The sequence below is a fragment of the Octopus bimaculoides genome, chromosome 5, assembly GCF_046866305.1.
Source record: "Octopus bimaculoides isolate indiv1 chromosome 5, ASM4686630v1, whole genome shotgun sequence".
NCBI classification, from domain to species: domain Eukaryota; kingdom Metazoa; phylum Mollusca; class Cephalopoda; order Octopoda; family Octopodidae; genus Octopus; species Octopus bimaculoides.
The window spans coordinates 3,012,238-3,035,998 of record NC_142932.1 but is presented as its reverse complement, the minus strand read 5'-3'; the positions used below and the strand labels follow the sequence as shown (position 1 = coordinate 3,035,998).

Genomic DNA, 23,761 nt, shown 5'->3' with positions numbered 1-23,761 from the left:
TAAATAGCTTCTGCACTTCTGCATTTCTGTATATGTGAGTGGACATGCACGTTCATGCATCTGTATGCATGTGTACTTCCATGTGTGTATGTATCTGTATGTGTGTGGTTGTGTGTAAGCACATTATATACACATACATTTGTATGTGTATATGTGTGTGTGTTTTCCAATTTACATTATCATTTCCTTTGCTCCATTCTAAATAGATAGTTCTGTCAATACAATTTGTTGTTGTTGCTCTTATCTTTCTTCTCTTCATAGTTTCATTGTTTTATTTTTTATTTTTTTTATTTTTTTTGTTTTTATTCCTTTTATCATCATCATCATCCTCATCATTAATATTTGTTTTTGGTCATTAGATAGTGCTGACAGGCAGAGCTGTTACTTAATGAAACTATCCACACTTTTATCTTGTCCTTTATTTGCTCAACATTTTCAACCCATTTCTCTCTCCCTTCTTCACTCTCTCTCTTTCTTTCTCACTCTGTTTATACACACACACACACACACACACACACACACACACACACACACACACATATATATAGTGGTGTGAACAAGGCCTACACATACAGAAAGCTTCGAGAAGCAGAATGTATTACGTGTTTCCATGTGTATGTAATCAGTCTCACACTTTCTCTGTATTAAGTTATTTTCTTTTCTTCCACTTGTTTTGCCATTATCATTAAAAAAAAAAAATTAACGAACTATTATTATTATTATTACTATTATTATTATTATTATTATTATTATTATTATTATTATTCGTTGTTTCTCACCAGCATCACATTCATGATTTAGGTGACTGTGTAAGGAAGGCTTCCAGCATAGTTTATTCATAAATTATTAACTCACTACAATCAAAATATCATTAATTCTCACCAATAACTCCACTATCACCATTACTGTTACACACACACACACACACACACACGAAGAAAGAGAAAAGAAAAAAACTCATTTGGACTTGTATCATATTTACATTTTCAACATCAGGAGGTATTTGGAGGTTGCAATTTTTTATAAGTGACTAGCAGAGATACCCGGCGTTGCTCGGGGTTAAAATGGCATAGTCTTTTATTGTTTTACTTGTTTCGGTCATGTGACTGTAGCCATGCTAGAGCACCGATTTTAGTCAAAGAAATCGAGCCCAGGATTTATTCTTTATAAGTCTAGTACTTATTCTATCGGTGTGTTTTGCCAAACGGCTAACTTACAAGGACAAAAACACACCAACATTGGTTGTCAAGCGATGGTGGGAGTACAGACATAGACACACACTCACACACACAAACATATATACATATATATATATATATATATATATATATATATATATATATATACATACATACATATATATATATATATATATATATATATATATATATATATATACACACATACATATGTATGTGTCGATAAGCCAGCTGGAGGAGATGTCCTCCTGGGGCTAAAAGCAACAGTAACATCCACCCCTAGGGGTCAGCCACATCATCATCATCATCATCATCGTTTAACGTCCACTTTCCATGCTAGCATGGGTTGGACGATTTGACTGAGGACTGGTGAAGCAGATGGCTACACCAGGCTCCAATCTCGCTCGAATTTCTTTTCACGTGCCACCGGCACGGAAGCCAGACAGCTTCCCCTTTCTTTCTCACATTTCCTGGCCCTCTCTTTCCTTAACTCCCACGTTTTTCTCCTCGTTTATCTCTCCTGTACTTTTCCCTTGTCTCTGATATATTTTTGTTCTAATCCTTCAATCCTGCTGCCCCTACCCCTCTCTCCTCCTTCCACGTGACCAGTGTCCGGCCAGCCATGATCTTTCTCTTTTGGCCTGACTGTCGACCACCAACACCTCTTATATCCATCTCCCATGTTCCTGCCTTGAGGGTTTCTCTTCATACACACCAGCTCCATTTGATTTGTTCTCAGTCAAAAGACCCCCGTTGTTATATTCTTGTTTGTATTTGTAATTGTGTACCATGTTCTCCATTTTTTGTATTTGTTGCCGTAAATATTAGCTAGCTCTCTTACAAAAAGGTCTAATTCTCTTAGCTTAGACTTGGGGGGGGGGGGCAACCAAATCGAACTGCCCGAAACAATAAGGACTTCTGGTATACTTGACTGAGGAAAGAAGACCAGAAATGACCCGTCTTTTTTCGCCTGTCCTTCTAGTTGTTTTTTCTCCTGTCTGCCTTTGTATTGTCTATCTATTTGAGTGTTTTATTGGCCTCTATTGCGTTTTTGCTCCATTTTTTTATATCTATATATAGATATGTATATATACATATATATACATGTACATATATATACATATATATATGTAAACAATATATACATGTATATATATAGACAATATATATGTATATATACATACATATATATACATATATATATATATATATATATATATATATATATATATATATATATATATATATATATATATATATAGACAATATATATATATATATAGACAATATATATATATGTATATAGACATGCATATATATATATATGTATATATACACACACTGGCGTTAGGAAGGGCATCCCCGCTGTAGAAACTCTGCCAAATCAGATTGGAGCCTGGTGTAGCCATCTGGTTTCACCAGTCCTCAGTCAAATTGTCCAACCCATGCTAGCATGGAAAGCGGACGTTAAACGACGCCAACGATATATATATATATATATTAGACCTTTTTGTAATAAAGCTAGCAAATGTGTACGGCAATGGAATAATTGTTGCACATGCAGCTCAGCCAGTCACATACGCATACACCCACACACAGATACCCTCTTCGTCATCATTTAATGTCTGTTTTACATGCTGGCATGGATTGGAAAGGCTGACAGGAGCAGAAAAGGTTAGGGGCCGCACCAGGTTTCCATAAACTCGTATCAGTCTTTGAACCACAGCTCAGTGGGGGCACTACTCTGAAGGGCCTAGTCAAACATAAGAAATGCGGTCCTTATTTTTTATGTCTGGTATTTATTCTATTGGTCTTCTTGTTGAACCATTAAGTCACAGGGATGTATACAAACTAACACCAGCCGTCACGTGATAGAAGGTGGGGGGACAAACACAAATGGTCACACACATACACATACACACACACATACACACATAACAGACTTCCACACAGTCTCCATCTACCAAATTCACTCTCAAGTTATTGGTTGGCCCGGAGCTATAGTGTAAGACACTTACCCAAGATATTGCACAGTTAGATTGAACCCCAAAACCATGTAGTTGCAAAGTGACTTTTTAACCACACAGCCTTACCTGCTATGTGCAGGCCTAATTTAATTGCATTTCTGTTGGGGCATAAGCTGTTAGAAGACAAAGACAATGATCACTGATACACCAATAAATCCTCCAATAACAATCAGAAACAACAGTCTGAAGAACAAAGTAAATTTCAAATATCTAGGAAGCACCATCTGCAATGATGCTGACACAAAATGTTATGTACAAAAGCCTGTATTAGACAAGCTTCAGGTGTATTCAGATAACTTTGCCCAGCGTGGTCTAATAATTCCATCACCAAAGATGTGAAAATCCATCTCTACATGTCAATTGTTGAGCCTACTGTTATCTATGTGTGTGAAGCATGGAAAAGCACAGTCTTACATAGGTGATGCATTTGTGTTATACTGTGGACTACATCACCTGTGGACTACATCACCTGTGGACTACATCACCTGTGGACTACATCACCTGTGGACTACATCACCTGTGGACTACATCACCAATGAGATCATGCAGAAGTCGGGGCTAGACAACTTATCAGACATCATCAAGAAGCAAAGATTGTGATTCATTGGACATATAATACAGCTACCAAAACACAGGCTGTCACACACTGCATTGACATGGACACTGACTGGGAGCAAACGAGGGAGGGGAAGACCACAAAAAACTGGTGCAGTACTCTCTGCAAGGACTTAACGGAACTGCAATTGACTTGGACCCATGCAAAAATAGCTGCAACAGATGGTACTCAGTGGAAGCAACTCATTGGCCAATGTTCCGTTAGGAACAAGAGGAACTAAGAATAAGACTAAGACTTGTCTCCACCAGCACTGTCATGTCTGTGTCTACATAGCCATGCCATATAAATATGGTAGGTGTAGTATAGCTGTCTGGTTGAGAAGTTTACTTCCTTACCACATGACTTTGGGTTCAGTCCCAGTGTGTAGCAAGGTGCACAGAACCTTGGACAAGGGTCTTCTACTGTAGCCATAGGCCAATCAATGACCTGTGGGTGAATTGGGTTGGTAGACAGAAACTGAGTGAAACCTATCGTGTGTGTGTAGATATATATATATATATATATATATATATATATATATATATATATATATATATATATATATATATATAGATATAGATAGATAGATAGATAGATAGATAGATAGATAGATAGTTGTGTGTGTGTGTGTATGAAGGTGTGTCTTGGTTTTAATGTTCCTTTTAGCCAATGCCTCCATGGCAAATAAAATAAATCGTTGTTGTTGTTGTTGTAGTAGTAGAGTAATAGAAATCAAAGAGCATCAATTAAATAACCTCTCTATATTTGTGATTGTAAGTTTTTGGGATTATTAACATCATCTTCAGAGATGAAACAGTTTTTTTTTTTTTTTTTTTTTTTTTTAAATATTTACATCTACACTACATTTCAGAGATCAAACCGATCAAAACGTAGGGTAGATGTTAATAATAAAAAATCGTTTCATCTCGAAAGATGAAGTTAATAGTCTGAAAAATTATAATAGTATTAACAACAACTCATCTCAGACATTTAATTAATCACTCTATGTTCTGAATTCCAATCCTGTTGTGACACAACTATGCTCTTTCATCATTTTAGGTCAATAACATAAGTTTCAATTTTGTATGGAGATATTGGAGAGAAGTGTTTTCACCAGCTTTAACTCTCCCCTGCATTTTTGTAGACTTGGGAGAAGCCAGATTCCTCTTTGACTAAGCCCTCATGATTTTCTTTGAGTATCACTTGAAGGGAAAGGTGGGGATAGAAAGGAAGGTACTGCTTCCAGTTAATTTTATGAAAGGTGAGTGAGAGCAACAAATTGGCATGGCTAAGTGGCCCTACTCTAAATATATCAATGCTACTGTAAACTATCAGCAAGTACTAGAGGAAAGTACTTGTCTTTGGTGTACCTAGGTATGTTGAAGTTGTGTATGAGGCACTCTTAATCACTTTGCAAGGTTATCTATACTTTCATTGTTGGTATTTTGTTTTTCTAAACTGTTATTGTGATTGAATTTGGTTGGCATAAAATGAAAAACAGCTTGTTGTGAATGTATGTGTTTAGGGAGATAGGGGTTGTGTTCTTGTCTTGACATTGCATGCTAATTATAAACAAACATCATCATCATCATACAAGCAGTGCTCTTTGTTTGCAATCTCTTGGGAACATGTTCAGATGAGAAAATATTACCTTGCTTGGAAACAGGTGAGGGTTGGCAATAGGCAGATCATTCAGCCAAAGAAATTTGCTTCAATAAATCCCATCTAACTCATGCTAACATGGAAAAGTAAATGCTAAAGCAATTATGACAACATTGTTGATGATGATGATGATGATGATGATGATGATGATGATGATGATGATGGATGCATCTTTATTGTTGTTCTCACCCTTTTAGCTGAAGTAAATCCCTCACTATTCCTTGTTTCCGTTTGCATTTTATCTTTGTATTATTACCAATGTTGGCTCTTCTGGCCAATAAAAGAAATCATCATCTTCTGTTTAACATACAAGTTATTGTCTCATTTTAATATGAAGTAGATTTGTGATTGTAAGCCTTTCATTTTCCAAATTTTATTTTATTGGTAATATTTCCCATGAAATATAGACATTTCCTAAAATTGCTATCTTCTGAACTTCTCATGTAGAAGGTTGAACAGGCAGTCCTTTGATTTTTCTGATTTGTGCTGAATTTGACTTCTCTGAACACACTTATAATTACAGAAGCTGATCATGAGTCTGTAGTTCATATCTTAGCAATTTTTGTGGGTCTATATATTTTGAGAGATTTTCCAACCTTATAAAATGATAAACACTATTGTCTGTTTGGCAAACCACATCAGTAAGTTTACAAGACCTGGAATTTATGCTTTCGTAATATCATGGCACTCTGCTCCTATCAATTCATTTCTGTACATTTGCATATCTTAGAAAATTACACCATATTCATTCTTTACAAATTTTTGCAATATGTTCATAATTTTCCCCAGCTGCTTATTATTTATCATGACTCAAGATTGATCTCATTCCTTACAGAATCTATGTGGGATATTAGGTTACTACTTATAACCTTTGATAGCCATATGATTTCAACAAGCCATTAAGTGCTCAAAACCTTCATGATGATCTTCCCTGTTCCTAAGAGGCAAACCTTCTGTAGAAGCTCTACTAGATACTCCATTCCAATTCCGTTTATCTATTTGTTTCGGTGTTTTTTGTGCTTGTTTTAGCATTGATCTTGTTTGTTGTGAAAGCTTTTATAATACTGAGAAGTAAAATATGTGTTGTGTAAGTTGTGTTATTTTGTTAGTTGGGGGTTATGTTGAATATATGCAGTTGTATCATAGATTTTAAAATATCTTGCATAGAATACATATAGAACAGCCCTATGAGTCATATAAACTCATAGGGCTGATTTCGTGATTTCCATAGTGTATATATTCCCCACCTGGACTGGATGCCTGGTCTGTCACTCATTTTTGCCAGCTGAGTGAACTGGAGCAATGTGAAATGAAGTGTTTTGCTCATGAGCACAACACGTTGCCCAGTCCAGGAATTGAAAAGGCAATCTTGCGATCATGAGTCCAACACCCTAACCATATATATATATATATATATATATATATATATATATATATATATATGTATATGTATATATATATATATATATATAGTTTTAGGGAAAATAACCAAGTTTCAAGAATTGAGTTTTTACCTGTAATTTTGGATTTTGTCCCTAATATTATTATATATACATATATATGTATATATATGTATGTATATATATGTATATATAAATATATATATGTGTGTGTGTGTGTGTGTGTGTGTGTGTGTGTGTGTATATATATATATATGTATATATACAGACATTTATATACACATGCGTATGTATAATCATATGTCTCAAGTTCACCTAGGTGATAGTGTACGAAGTTAACGATGTATTACTGAGTTGTCTACCTAATGTGAAATCAGGCAGAGATGTTTAAGTGACAAAATCTGAAATACAAATGATTTCATTGGTACTGACAGAATGTCTCATCACTAGGCAAGCGCTAGCAGCAGCAGACCCTTGATGGAGTGGTTAGTACACTGAGATATTTTGAAATATTCATAAATGCAGGTTGGGTAGGAGGAGAAAGCAGACATTGAGTAATTTTCTCTTTTCAGCACATCTTTTGTTACTGGACAGTTTCATAAAGGCATAACTGGGTTACTTTTTGGTTTGGTTTTTCTTCTTTCCACTCAACTCTTTGTCAGCTTATTCATTCAATGATTCATCTTTTTGGCCTTCTACACAACATCATCATCTCACCAGCTATATTGATTTATATTTATATACTTGTGTGTGTTCATGCATGTGTGTGTTTGTTGTATACTCATACATATGCCATGCATATGCAAAACAAGTATTACATGTTACACAGACATTAAAATGCAGCCTAGCTGCATTTTAAGACTGTTGCTTTGCAATCATTTGGCTCTAGATTCCATCCTACTGTGCAGTATCTTTCACTATTGTCTTATAGTGCAGCAACAGTTTCAGCTAATTCCTTGTGAATGGAATTTGGTAGAAGAAAACTAATTAGCAACCAATCTTCATATGTATGTATGTTTGTATGTATGTATGTGTATATGTATGCCTGTATATGCATGTGTGCGTGCAACATACTCTTTTTTATATACACTTTTTCATGCTGGTATGGGTTGAAGGGAACATTTTGAGGGAGTGATTTACAGTCAGAACCCTTGCCTGAGGCTGTACTTTTACTTGCCACTTACAACTTGAAGGACTATGGTGTACATATTCTAAAAATCAGGATGCACATGGCTTATTGACAGATAGACAGAGAGATGCATGCATGTGTGTGTGTATGTGTGTGTGTGCTTGTGTATTTATGTTTAGGTTCAGCTTGGTTTGTCTAAAAACTGGTGTAGTTTATGTGGTAACTCTTGATGTCCCATAACAAACTGCTTTGACAAACAGAATTCCGTAAAATATCATACTGAAATAAGTACTAGGGTTGCTTAGCGACAATCATATAAGAGAAGGAAAGATATATGCACATATACAATAAGTTTATATATGTATATCAATATGCATACAAACACTGATATATTTAATTATATATATGTATGTATATGTACATATGCACATACATACAGACTCTGAAACAGACATGTATCAGTTTGTGTGTTGAATTCTGCAAACAAAGAACAACTATTGTTCTTTACATTCAGAAATCTAGAATGAGCTGAAGAGACTCAATGATGCTGAAACACCAGTATCTCTAAACACTCCTTTGTCACTGAATCTTGTGTGTTGTCAATAGACATCATCCAAATTGAGAACTTATACTCCAATGGTGAAATTCACTAGTAATAAGAAGTCCCCTTGTTTCACTGAGTCCCATTTGAAAGGAGTGTGGAGGCATGTGACTTAGTGGTTAAGGTGTTGGACTCATGATTGTAAGATCATAGTTTCAATTCCTGAACCAGACAATGCAGTGTGTTCTTGAGCAAAGCACTTCATCTCACATTGTTGCTCCAGTCCACTCAGCTGGCAAAAATGAGTGATCTTACAACAGACCGGTGTCCAATCCAGGTGGGGAATTTATACATCATGAAACTGGAAAACCAGCCCTTGAGTCAGCATGACTCAAAAAGGTAACTTTGCCTTTCCCTTTTTACTTATTTGAAAGAAGTTGTTCACCAAAGGTGAAATACAAGTGATTATAATATTTATGATATTTATATCTGCTTCGAGTTTCACCATTCCAAAAAGAGAATTATTTCACATTCTCTCAAGAATTCTAAATTCTTATGACATCAACAATATTCAATTCTCAGTGATAAAAATAAATTTGTATAATGGGTAGAGAAATTTAAAGTTTGCTTTGGTCTAATGGCAAAAAGTCTGTCATGTTTACAGAAGATGTGGGTTTGAGTCCCATACGTTGCCCTCAACATTTTCTATGCAAAGAGTTTTTTTTTTAACCCACTATTTACATCCGATCTTCGAATGTTGGGCCTCACAGACACAATGACAAGTGACTGAGACCTTTGGTGATATGCTGTGCTTGAGAAGACCCATCAAGCCAAGTGAAATTGCAGTCATGGCTGTTGTTGATGTCATTCAGCTGGATGCCCTTCCTAACGCCAACCACTCCGAGAGTATAGTGGGTGCTTTTACGTACTACTGGTACGAAGGCCAGTCACACGGTACTGGCAATGCCCTCGCTCAAAATGGTGTATTTTACGTGCCACCTGCACAGGACCCATATGTGTATGCATCATGTGTTTTCATCATTCCCGACATTCTGCACCTAAGTACAGCCTGAAAGAAACAGCTAATATTTCTGGATTGGATGACGAGCATTCTGTTACAGCATTTACTTGAACAACCAGCAATGGGATATTGCACGCACATGCATGTGTCAGCAAGTGAGTAATAGACATCAATATACATACATACATATATATATATATATATAAGTCAGTAAATAGTGGGGTTGTGTTAACCGCACGTGGAGAATATATATATATATATATATATATATATATATATATATATATATATATATATATATATATATGTATTTACATATATACATACATATATATTTATATATACATATATATATATATATATATATATATATATATATATATATATATATATATATATATATATGTATGTATGTATATATATGTATGCATGTATATATATATGTATGCATATATATATATGTATGTATATATATATATATATCATCATCATCATCATCATCGTTTAACGTCCGCTTTCCATGCTAGCATGGGTTGGACGATTTGACTGAGGACTGGTGAAACCGGATGGCAACACCAGGCTCCAGTCCGATTTGGCAGAGTTTCTACAGCTGGATGCCCTTCCTAACGCCAACCACTCAGAGAGTGTAGTATATATATATATATATATATATATATATATATATATATATACATACATGGGCATTACTACAGAAAAAATAATAATGCCACACGCTGGACTTCTCAAAATAACCACATTTAGTACTACATTTAGTATATGCATATATATACACACACACACACACACACACATATATATATATATATATATATATATGTATGTATGTATATGTATATATATGTATATATATATATATATATATATATATATATATATATATATATATATATGTGTGTGTGTGTGTATGTATGTATGTATATTGATGTCTATTACTCACTTGCTGACACATGCATATGCATGCAATATTAGCTGTTTCTTTCAGGCTGTACTTAGGTGCAGAATGTCGGGAATGATGAAAACACATGATGCATACACATATGTACGCGACACACACACACACATGAGCCCATTTGCACAATCTCTCTCTCTCTCACTCACAAACACACACACACATACACACACACATGTACATGTATATATTTTGTGTTCTTTAACATGTACGCATATTCAAATGCACTAAATCACACACATTCACTTATGCAATATACATATCTATATATATATATATATATATATATATATATATATATATATATATAGTCAATAATTACAAATATGATGCCTATGATGATTATTGTGATGACTATGATGATGATGATGATAAATACTAGCATGCTATTGATGAGTATGTTGGTTTGTGACAATATTGACCATGATAACAGTATTGATGATAGCAACAATAATGATAATGATGATGATGGTGATAACATTGATGATGAAAATGAAAGAAAAATGAAGAAGTTCTCTAAGGTATGGCACCATCAGAATGGCTAAAATGGTAAACTGCAAAGTGCCTGTTACGTTTTAGTTGTAGCTGTTTTCTATTTCATGTTGAAGGATAAAGCTGGTGTATTTGGAGACGGTTAGAAGAAGAGACACTAAAATAGATTTACAGAAGGTCTCCCAGCAACTAAGCTAAGCTGCCATCACCCACTTTCTCCGTCTTCTGCAATAGTGGTACCAACACTGCTACAGTTGTTGCATTTCTTTCGTAGTCATACAACCTTTCTGTTGATTTCTTTAGCAAAAATACACATTTATTAAATATAAAATGTGTGTGTGTGTGTGTGTGTTTGCTACAGTATGTGTATGTATATGTGTTTATACAGTGATAATATCTTTTGGTTCATTGATATCAATATTAGGGGAACTTGAACTCTGTATTTACTCATTGATGTTTATTGTTATCAAAAAAAGCCTTCGTCCCAAACTGATCACAACGAGTGGTTTCTACAGTATTATATGTATACATATGCACACATATTTACACAGAGGTGTGTGTGTGTGTGTGTGTTGTGTGTACATATATATATGGCACTCCGTTGGATACAAGTATTCCTGTTGATACTATCAACAGAATAGCCTGCTTGTGAAATTAACATGCATGTGGCTAAGCACTCCTCAGACACGCATACCCTTAACATAGTTCTCAGGGAGATTCAGCATGACACAGAATGTGACAAGCCTGACCCAACCCTTTGAATTACAGGTACTACTCATTTTGGCCAGCTAAGTGGACTGAAGCAACATGAAATAAAGTGTCTTGCTCAAGAACACAATGTACTGCCAGGAATCAAATTCATGACGTTACGACCATGAGCCAAATACCCTAACCACTAAGCTATGCACCTTCAACTACATGCATTCATGCATGTATGTATGTATGTATGTATAAAACAATATATGTGTACATAAAGCTTTATCTGCTTCAAGTTTCACCATTCCAAAAAAGTATTCATTTTGAAATCATTTATCTATAGCATCCTTACACGTGTTTCATTGAAGAGTGTAATGCTAAATTACATAAACTTGGTTCAATGTACTAATTACATCTTTGCATCGCCAGAAATGATTTCAACTTATATAGAAAAAGGGTACGAAACGAGAGCACAAATACAGGTTAAAGCGATCAGGAAAGTTTTCCCTTCATCAGAGATTCAGACTAAGGAACGCTCAGTTTCAGTATTAAGGAACTTTCCCACATGCATGGCATACTTAACTCTGGCATCAATGTGAGGAAGCTCAAGAGGATTCCTCTGGTGAAGAAGAGACAAATTAAGGAAACATTGTCAAGTGTTTTGTCATGGAACAGTGACAACAGTAGAAACATAATATAGTAAAGAATGGTATCTATCAATTATTGATGTTGACTGTAGTCACTATATTCAGATATATTCCTCCCACACACACATGTAGGTACATATAAACACTTAAGCATAAGTGACTCACTCACCCTAAGGGCAAGGGATGTGTAAATACAGAGGTACCTAGCTAGCTAGATAGACACACAGACTGACAGACAGACACATGCATACACTTACAAGGATCCACGCTTAAAATGTATATATTTTTAGCATTTTCTGTTTTCTGAAAATATAAGCACAAGCATGGCTGTGTGGTGAGAAGTTACTTCCTAACCACAGAGATCTGGGTTCAGTCCTATTGCATGGCATCTTGGACATGTGTCTTTGATCCTAGGCTGATCAAAGCCTTATGAGTGCATTTAGCAGGCAGAAACTGAAAGAAGCTACTTGCTCATATATATATATATATATATATATATATATATATATATATATATATATATATATATATATATATATATATATATATATATATAGAGAGAGAGAGAGAGAGAGAGAGAGAGAGAGAGAGAGAGTGTGTGTGTGTGTGTGTGTTTTGTTTTCTCTTCTCTTGACATCGTGTGATGGTTGTAAATGAGTGCCACTGTCATATAAACAGTGTCATTCATTTCCAATGTTCTGTAAAAACATGTCTGGCTATGAGGAAATATTACTTTACTTGGAAACAAGTGAAGATAGGCTACAGGAAGGGCATTTGGCTTTAGAAATTTGGCTCAATAAACTCCATCTACCTATGCAAGGCCTGGAAAAGTGGACATTAAAAGATGATACTGATGATAATATTTTTTTTCAAGTTAAGACTACTGAGAGGGAAAGACGGATAAATGGTCTGATGGATGGATGGGCTTGTTACTGCTTTTATTCTTTTTCTCATTTGAAACTATTGTTTTATGTTATTTCATTGATAAACTTCAATTCCTTGACTTTTTAAAGATAATTCTATCTATTCAGTTCCCCCCGGTTTCACACACACATACACACAAACACATGCATCCAGTATGTTGTTACTTATATATTACAATGTCTGCAATATATAAATAATAACAATAATATTATTTTCAGTTGAAGTAACTAAATAAAAACACAAGTTACAAATTTGTTTTAGAGTGGATTTTTTTTTAACCTTCCCATCTAACTTCTTTTTTTTTTTTTTTTTTTTTCACTATTCCTTCTTTTTAAAACAGATTTTTATGTTTTGATCATCAGAGTTTCAAAATCTGCAAAAAAAAAAAAGTTTTTATCTGAAAAAATTTTTTCTGTTATTTAAAAGAATGTATTTTTTAAATCAACAACTGATTAACATTAGAGTATTTACAGCACAGCAACAGTACTTTTTTTTTTCTAAATAGATGTACTTTTTTTTTTCTAAATAGATGTACTTTTTTTTTTCTAAATAGATGTACTTTTTTTTTTCTAAATAGATGTACTTTTTTTTTTCTAAATAGATGTACTTTTTTTTTTCTAAATAGATGTACTTTTTTTTTTCTAAATAGATGTACTTTTTTTTTTCTAAATAGATGTATTTTGTTTTCATTTGAAATGTCTAAATATATTTTGTTTACATTTGAAAGCATTTGTTGTTTCACTTTCTACAAATTTAAAATGCCGTAGTTTCATTTTCAATTAAAGAAAATGTATTGACAAATGCAAACAGTATATATTTATATTCTTCAAATGCAAATGAAATAATATGACAGAAAAAAAGTACTGCCAATGTATATCCCCTAACCTTAATCAAATTTTGATTTAAATTCTTTTTAAATTTACATTTGCACACACACACACACACACACATGCACTCACATATATATGTATATGTGTGACTTCAGTCTTCCTTTAAAACAATGTCTGGCCATGGGCAGTCATAGAAAATCTTTCTCAACGCATTTCAGTTAACTCATGCAAGCATGGGAAAGTGGACAGTAAAACAATGGTGATGATTTGTGTGTGTTTGTGTTTGAGTCCTTGATATCACTTTAAAATGCATCTGGTGGTGAGCCCAGGTTTGGAAGTTCCAGAATTTCAAGGAGCATGAAACCATCATCACTTAGCCACTGTTGTTCTCAGGTCTGTTTGATCCAGAGTAATAGACCTCTTAGTACCCCGGCTGTAGGTTAATTAGCTTATTAGATGTAGCAGACTCTACAAATGAGAGGGTCATGTAAGTGTAAAAGAAGAGATGATCCAGAGTGACAGGAGCAAAAAGGTGATGAGCAATGGAAGAGAACCTGGGGAATAGACAGCTTCATGACAATTGTTGGTAAGGAGGTTGAATAGTAGCATTGAGTGGCATGTTGAGAAAAGTGATAGGAGAGAGTAATACGTGAGAGAGTAAAGAATCGGTGAGAACACTAAAAAGAGATTTGATATGAATGTAATGGTCGAGAGAAACTCTGATGTAGACATCATGCATCCCAATCACTGTCACTGTCACCATAATTTTTGCCTATCGTTTCATTCTTACTGGAGTTGAATTCTTTTTGCTGCGTCTGACATGAATACAGAGAACTACACACACAATAATCATAACTACATGGTCTTGGGATCTCTGTCCATCTCACATATTCCGTCTCTCTTTTTATTTATTCACTTTCTTTCATGCTACCAAACATACCAGATAGATAGATAGGTAGGTAGGTAGGTAGGCAGGCAGGCAGGCTGGCTGGCTGGCTGGCTGGCTGGCTGACTGGTTGGCTGGCAGGTAGGCAGGCAGATGAGAGGTGGGGTGAGAGAATAGAAATACATTGATTTATTAATCCCATGTATAAAATCCAATGTTACTGCAGAACAGGCTATATTTAAGATAGCATGTTCATGCTAGTGTATGTTTATACACACACACACACACACACACACACACACACACACACACACAAATATATGTATATATAGAGAGACATATATAACCATGCATGCAAAGGTATACATACATATATGTGTGTATGTACATATATATATATATATCTATCTATATATATATATATATATATATATATATATATATATATATAGAGAGAGAGAGAGAGAGAGAGAGAGAGAGAGAGGGGGGGGGGTATACGTACAGATATACATACATGCATGTATATATAAATATATATATATATATATGCACACACACACACACACACAAACACAAACACCTTACAAATTTGTTTCTTCACAGCTGGCATAAATCAAAAGATATATCTATTTGCACGCCTACTCACAAGCATGTATACACATGTAAACAAGTGCCATTTGCCATTTGCCTCTGTTAATCTGTCCATAACCTCAATACATATTCACTTTTCTTTGAAGCTTTATGTTCAATGAATTTCTTTTTTTCTTATGGACGCTTTTATTTTTATTTTGCGTGGCTTCATATCTGCCTTTTATTTTTTTCTTAATTAATTGGTCTTTGCTAACATGTGTCACCACTAGTTTCCACATATTCTACTGATTGGCGTTGATTATACAGTACCCTTGTAGTTGATTATATCAACGGATTCTGCCTCTGTGCAGCCACTTGATCTGTTTGGGACAGAAACCAAATCATCCTCAGATCTCACTCCTGTCATCTGAAAGAAAGGTGTTTGAGATAATGTAGTCCTAGGTGCACTTTATATTGATATATAAATATACATACATACAATACATATATATATATATATATATATATATATATATATAGAGAGAGAGAGAGAGAGAGAGAGAGAGAGAGAGAGAGACAGACAGACAGACAGACAGAGAGGAGGAGGGAGAGAAAGACAGAGAGGGGGAGGGAGAGAGAGAAACAGACAGACAGGAGAAGGGACAGACAGACAGACAGAGAGTCAACAGATGGGATCGAGAGATGCTCAATATAGAAAACATTTTGTAGCACTCAAATCATTTGAATTTACACTCTGATATCTTTACCAAGGACTAAGTTTCGCACGGTAAGGAGCGGCTATAAGAGGAATCTAGGTGAGCAGGTGTAGAAATAAGGATGCAAATAAATGAATAAAACTGCTTGGGCTAGATATATAAAATGTACATACATATATACACGTTAATAGAGAGAAAACAAAGACTGAAAATTTGGAGATGGTGAACATTCATCTATAAATAATTAGATATTTATATATTGCCAGTGCAGATTTACACTGAATACAAAGACACAAAAAATTAAGGGGAGAAGGTATGTATGTGTGTGTGTGTGTGTGTGTGTGTGTGTGTGTGTGTGTGTGTGTATATATATATATATATATATATATATATATAAGTCTGTCATATATAGTCTGTTAAAGTCTATCATACTGGCCATGATGAAATACCACAAGGTATAGAAAATACGTATTCGCCTTTATATATTTAATCCTTTATATTGAACACTCAATATTTCATCTATTCAATAAGACATATTCCATATATTCAATAAGACATTCAATACTTTATTTCATTGTACCATCCATTTTTATTTTATATTATATATTGTATATTATATTATATATTGTATATTCCATATTCTATATCCCACATTGGTTTTGCAGGAATATAAATAAAACATAAAAAACAAACAGTGTTGGAACTCTTTTAAACAAAATAATATATTCCTCTATACACAATCATACAAAACCCCTTTTTTTGTATTTATTTTTACTCGCATATATATATATATATATATATATATATATATATATATATATATATAAAAGCACCCACTACACTCTCTGAGTGGTTGGCGTTAGGAAGGGCATCCAGCTGTAGAAACTCTGCCAAATCAGATTGGAGCCTGGTGTTGCCATCCGGTTTCACCAGTCCTCAGTCAAATCGTCCAACCCATGCTAGCATGGAAAGCGGACGTTAAACGATGATGATGATATATATTTACACATATATCATTCAGGAGGCTACTGTAAGGCTTTACAAGGTTTATGAGTCACAGAGGATAGAGTGAAGAAGATATCTTCAGGCTAGAGAACTGGCTTCAGTGCTTGCAACAAAATAAACTGCAGAGCAATGGCACCCAAGGACCCAGGACCAGGTGCTGGTGTTGAACCACATAGCAAATTCAATTTTCTCCCCAAGTAGGCTATGAGGAGATTTGATTACATAACTCAAACAAATCCCACAAAGCATCTAATCCAATGTTATTACAGTTCCACTGATCTGCTGCTCTAGACTGGCACTTTTTTATTGACCCTGAAAGGATGAAAAACAAAGTTGTCTTTGGCAGGATTTGAACTCAGAATGCAGAGATTTGGAACAGATATAGTAACACATTCTATCCAATGCTCTAATGACTCTGCCAATACATCATCTATATGAATGTGTGTGTGTGTGTGTGTGCATGTGTGTAAAAATAATGATAAATATGCATAGTTAATTAAATATTCACAAAGAATTAAATTATTGATTAAATAATTGAAAATAACTGAATAAGAGACAGGATGGACACAGCTGGAGTGTCTTTTGTCTGCTTGATCAAAACTGACATGGGATTATGCAACTATAGCTTCATGCCCAATATCATTGTCAGCATCAATTCTACAACTTTTACCTACAACATCAACAACAACAATAACAACAGACCACACCCTATCATCTTAAAATAGAAACAAATCCTTGAACAATGCAGTTGTAGATATACAGAAGATGGAATGGTCATGACTGAAATGCTGCTGATATTAAGGTCTGTTCAGTCAGTGAACTTGGGGCTAACAACAGCAAAAACAAAACCAACCTATTTGTAATTAGTAAAGTAGGTGTTACTCTGATGAATGTAAATATGTAAATAGTCGATAAGTTATCATTATTTAATTATACTTGAGGTGGCTGTGTGGTAAGAAGCTTACTTCCCAACCGCCTGGTTCCGAGTTCAGTCCCATTGCATGGCACCTTAGGAAACTGTCTTCTACTATAGCCTTGGGCCAACCAAAGCCTTGTGAGTGGATTTGGTAGACAGAAACTGAAAGAAGCCCGTCATATAGATATATGTATGTATTTATGTATATGTGTGTTTGTGTTTGTCCTTCCACCATCGCTTGACAACTGATGCTGGTGTGTTTACGTCCCTGTAACTTAGTGGTTCGGCAAAAGAGACCGATAAAATAAGTTATAGTCTTACAAAAAATAAATCCTGGGGTCAATTTGTTCAACAAAAACCATTGAGGTAGTGCTCCAGCATGATCACAGTCAAATGACTGAAATATGTAAAAGAATAAGAAAATAAAAAAAATCTAAATGACTAATTCTGGCCAAGAAAAGTAGGAGAAATAACCCCAGTGTTTTATTAAAGTTAACTGAAATTAGAATGCAGTACTGAGTTAGTTTGATCTTTAACAATACAATGATAATTCTGGACATGTTTCAGCCTTATTATATTTCATCAAAGAACCAATTCAACCAGATTTTTAGAATGACCAGAGAGGATATATATGATTAGTGAATGAACATTGAGTGTGGTGTGACAGCTTAAAAGAAATAGAGAAGAGTCGTATACTCAAGTATATATACGTGAAAAGTAAATAGTAAATGGGTGCTAAGAGTAAAAATGTAGTCCAGCATTTTAACATTCCTGGTAACTCTTTTGAGGACCTATCAGTGTGTGGTGTTTTCTAAAACTCTAGCTTAAAAGAAACCAACAAACATGAAAAACAACCCATCTTCAGCTTGGGTTGATGTCCTCTCTCTCTCTCTGTCTCTGTCTCTCTCTCTCTCTCTCTCTCTCTCTCTCTCTCTCTCTCAACATGTGCTTTCAATACCTTATCATTTCCCCTCTGCTTTTGCTCCACCTCTCTCTCTTACTTTTCTCCTTCACTCTCTCTCTCTCTCTCTCTCTCTCTCTCTCTTTCTCTCTACCCCCCCCCCACAGTGTCAATAATCTCCACTCCATTGTTGTTAATTGTCTATTAGCATACACTCCCACACACTCACTCTCAAACACACATGCCATACATATATGTATACTCATACTCTGCCAACCTTTTGCACTTAATCTTTCACTAATTAACATTTAACATTTGAATTTATGTTGTTTAATTAGCACCAAAGATGTTCAAGTAATTTGAAAACTATAATAAGCAAGTTCTTCTTTCAGGTGTCAAAATTACCTCTTATCTCTATTGATGTGTGTGTGTGTGTTGTTGTTGTTCATTTGCTCATTCATTTGACACCTGTTTTTCCATTGTAGCTGGGTTAATGGGGAGTTATTTCTAGCAAGATTTTAAGGCCACATCCTCTTACTATTGCCAACCCTTACTTGTGTTGCAAGTATGAGATATTATTATTATTATTATTATTATTATTATTATTATTATTATTATTATTATTATTATTATTATTTCAGAGTTTGTGAGAATCATTAAGCAACTGATTCTTTTGACAATAATAAATAACAACATTACCATTATTTTTGCCCAAGTAATAATAAGTAAGGAGTATTCATACACATCTGCACACACATACACACACACACACACACACACACACACAGTAAGCTTCTTGGTGCAGTTTCCATCTACAAAATTCATTCATGAGGAATTGGTCAATGCAAGGTGCCATGCAGTGGGACTGAACCTGAAACCATGTGGTTGCAAAGCTAAGATTTTGAACATACAGTTACGCTTGTGTGTATGTGTGTGTGTGTGTGTGTAGATGGATAGATAGATAGATAGATAGATAGGCAGGCAGGCAGAAAGATAGATAGACAGAATGAGTTTATAGGGATAAACTACCCAGTGCTCTTAGGTATAATCCAGGTACTGGCTAAGCACATCAAGTAGTAGGAAGCACCACTTCGGGTGAGAAATCCCACTGTAATTCTTCTGATGAGTAAATCCAAATACATTTCACTGGATTATAAATATTTGTGGGGTGTAAATCCAAAACATTTAAAAAAGAATATGGAGACTGGTACATCTTTGAATTTTTCTTTTAATTTTAACAGTTAATTCATCATCATCATCATCATTGTTTAACGTCCACTTTCCATGCTGGCATGGGTTGGATGGGTTGACTGAGGACTGGAAAGCCAGGAGGCTGCATCAGGCTCCAATCTGATCTGGCAAGGTTTCTGCAGTTGGATGCTCTTCCTATCACCAACCACTCCATGAGTGTAGTGGGTACTTTTTACATACCACAGGCACGGGAGCCAGTCAGCATAATTAGTTCAAATGACCTACACATGTTTCTGCTGCATAGACTACATGCATTTGCATATGCAACTCACAATATTCTGTTATGTACTTTCATTTAGGATCTTTCCACAAATGTGGTCCAAAGTGAACTGAATTTATTTATGCATGGTTAACTTATTTATTTATTTTACTATGGTCTTAGATGCAAAATGGAAGTGATGGGGAGATGTTGAAACCTGAAATCGTTATAAAATTTACTTAACATATGACCTCATGTTAACCTTAGTTCCAGGATGAAACTGAGAGTTCTATACATGTGCTGAAGCTAGTGTTGTGTGTTCTTAACTCTATCCTTAAAAGAACTTAAATGGTGCTAAATGATGTCCTTAAGTGACAAGGGGAACTTGCTCAAGGTAGTGTTGTGCACCTTAATTCTTTCCTTAAACAAATCATTTAAGGATAGATTTAAGATGCACAACACTAGCTTCAGTAAGTTTGTCTGGTCACATAAGAATAAAAACGCTAGCTTTAGTATAGAATGGAAAAAAATTAGCACTGCTGTACCTTATATAGCTGGAGGTAAAAGGTGTCACTTGTGCATAGAGGAAATTTACCAGATTTTTACATCAAAATACCAATTGCTTAACAGTAGACTGGAACAGGTCTTGGGATGTTCACTCCTGCATGGGAAAACATTTAAATATTTCCATGCAGGTGTTGGATAGGATAATATCCACTACACAAAGAGGAGGTACCTGAATTTAAGGGGTAAATGTCAAGACAATATCTGGTTTAACTTTCAACTGGTTATCAATATAATCACCAGCTTAAAATGTTTTCTTTATAAATCATAGCAACACATATAGGACACAGTAACTTCCATATAATCTAATACCCACTTAACAAGTGCACCTTTCATATGGATATCTTCAGTATATATGACAGAATTTCTTCAATTGATTTAATTAAATTTAATTCATTTTTATTCAATCTCTTTTAATGCATAGATGAAGTTATATTTGAACACTAAGATATCCTTTGACCTAATTTACTCAATTTCATCTTAGAACTAAAGTTAACATGAGGTCAAGTACAAAGTAAACTTTATAACCCTATCAAGTTTCAATATCTCCCCTTCACTTCCATTTTGTATCTAAGATCATTGTAAAATAAAGAAATAAGCTAGCCATGCATGAATAAACTCAGTTCACTTTGGACCACGCTGGTGGAAAGACCCTGAATGAAGGTACATAACAGAATGCAAATGCATATTGTCTATGTAGCAGAAACACGTCAGTCATTTTAATTAATTATATTGTATAATTAACTGTTAAAATTTTTTAAAAATTCAAACATGTATCAGTCTCCATATTCTTTGTGTTTGTTGTGTGTGTGTTATTTCTTTACTGCCCACAAGGGGGCTACACACAGAGGGGACAAACGGATTAAGTCGATAATACCGACACCAGTGCGTAACTGGTACTTATTTAATCGACCCCGAAAGGATGAAAGGCAAAGTCGACCTCGGCGGAATTTGAACTCAGAACGTAATGGCAGACGAAATACCGCTAAGCATTTCGCCCGGCGTGCTAACGTTTCTGCCAGCTCGCTGCCTTTGTGTGTGTGTGTGTGTGTGTGTGTGTGTGTGCATGTGTGTTTGTTGTGTGTGTGTGTGTGTGTGTGTGTGCAGACATAGCTATAGGTGCAGGTATGAGTATGTCTAAGGAATTTGCTTTCAAGCCACTTGGTTTCAGGTTCAGTCCTAGGAGTGAATGTGTGGAGTAGGGGATGTCTAATAATGCAGAGCAGCAGAATAGAAATGATGATACAGGAAACATGGCAGCAAAAGAGTGATGACATTCTGGTGGATAGGGTGCTGGAGTAAGTGGGGAAGAGAGGCAAGTGGTGTTTGAAGAAGGTGAGACATGTGGGGACAGAGGAGGGGGTGATAATTTGATGGCACAGTAGAAGTGAGTGAGTGGGTGGGGTGAGTGATCAATCAATGGATGATCAGTTTTAGTGAATGACAATGGATAAGTGATGTGGTTCCTGATAGTACGTGAAGTGGTGTCAAGGAAAAAATACAGTTGGGGAGGTGATAGGTGGTGGGTGTCTTGAGGAGGAAGGAAATTGGGCTATTGTAACTCAATTTCATTGACATGGGCATGTCTCCTCAAGAACCACATATTGCCAAACATCTAAGTTCTTTGTCACCTTCTCCATGAGGCTTAAGGAAGAAATTTTAGTCAAATAAATCAACTCCAGTACTTTTTTTTAAGCCTGGTACTTATTCTATCAATATTTTTTGCCAAACAGCTAAGTTACAGGAACGTAAACATACCAACACCAATTGTCAAGAAGTGGTGGAGGACAAACACACACACATACACACACACACACACACACACACACATACGAGTCTTTGTCTCTCTCTGTCATTCACTCACAATATTCTAAAGAAACATGTCTGGCCATGGAAAAATATTACCTTGATTGGAAACAGTTAAGGGTTGATGACAGGAAAGGCATTTGGCTGACCTGACCCCTATAAGTATTGTGAAGTAGACATTAAAACGACAACGACGATGATAACGATATATACCAACAAGGGAGTATTTATGAAATTTCTCTGCCTATTAGACAAGCTCCTTCAAATCACACCTTATTGTGTTAAACATTTTAGGATACATTAAATATTATGCTCCTACAATATAATATATACTCCTCACTACACGTACACATACAGACACACTCCTCACGCACACAGGGTATCGCCTAAGCTGAATGAAGTGCAATGTTATTCTATGGGAATAACATTTATTTGTTCATATTAGTTTTCATTAATCTAATTTTTTTTCAATCCACCTTTAATAAATTCTATTCAGTTCCATCTACCAAAAATTGCATTTTTTTGAATGTCTGATATTAGGTAGAATTGCTCAAAGCTTCAGGTATTTTTAGGCAGATGACCCGCACTTTTCATTGACGCCGACATTCATTTACAATCTTTCAATTGTCTTCAGTAAGGATAGCTACAGTTACTTCCCTTGTTTTTACTTCAACTATGAGATTCAATTTTTTATTCTATTAATATTATTGTTGACAATACATTCATTTTATGTTTTCTTTTTCTTTAATTTATATATATATTTCATGTGGAATATTAAATTTATGCATCACTGACACTTACAACCTTCTAGTTT

General features: G+C 35.0%; 1 protein-coding gene across 4 annotated transcripts in view; it reads left to right on the top strand.

Moving 5' to 3' along the window:
* LOC106872974 (primary cilium assembly protein FAM149B1) overlaps positions 1–23,761 on the top strand; it is a 127,050-nt gene that overhangs the window by 26,866 nt on the left and 76,423 nt on the right. The gene's annotated exons all lie outside the window — the stretch shown is intronic.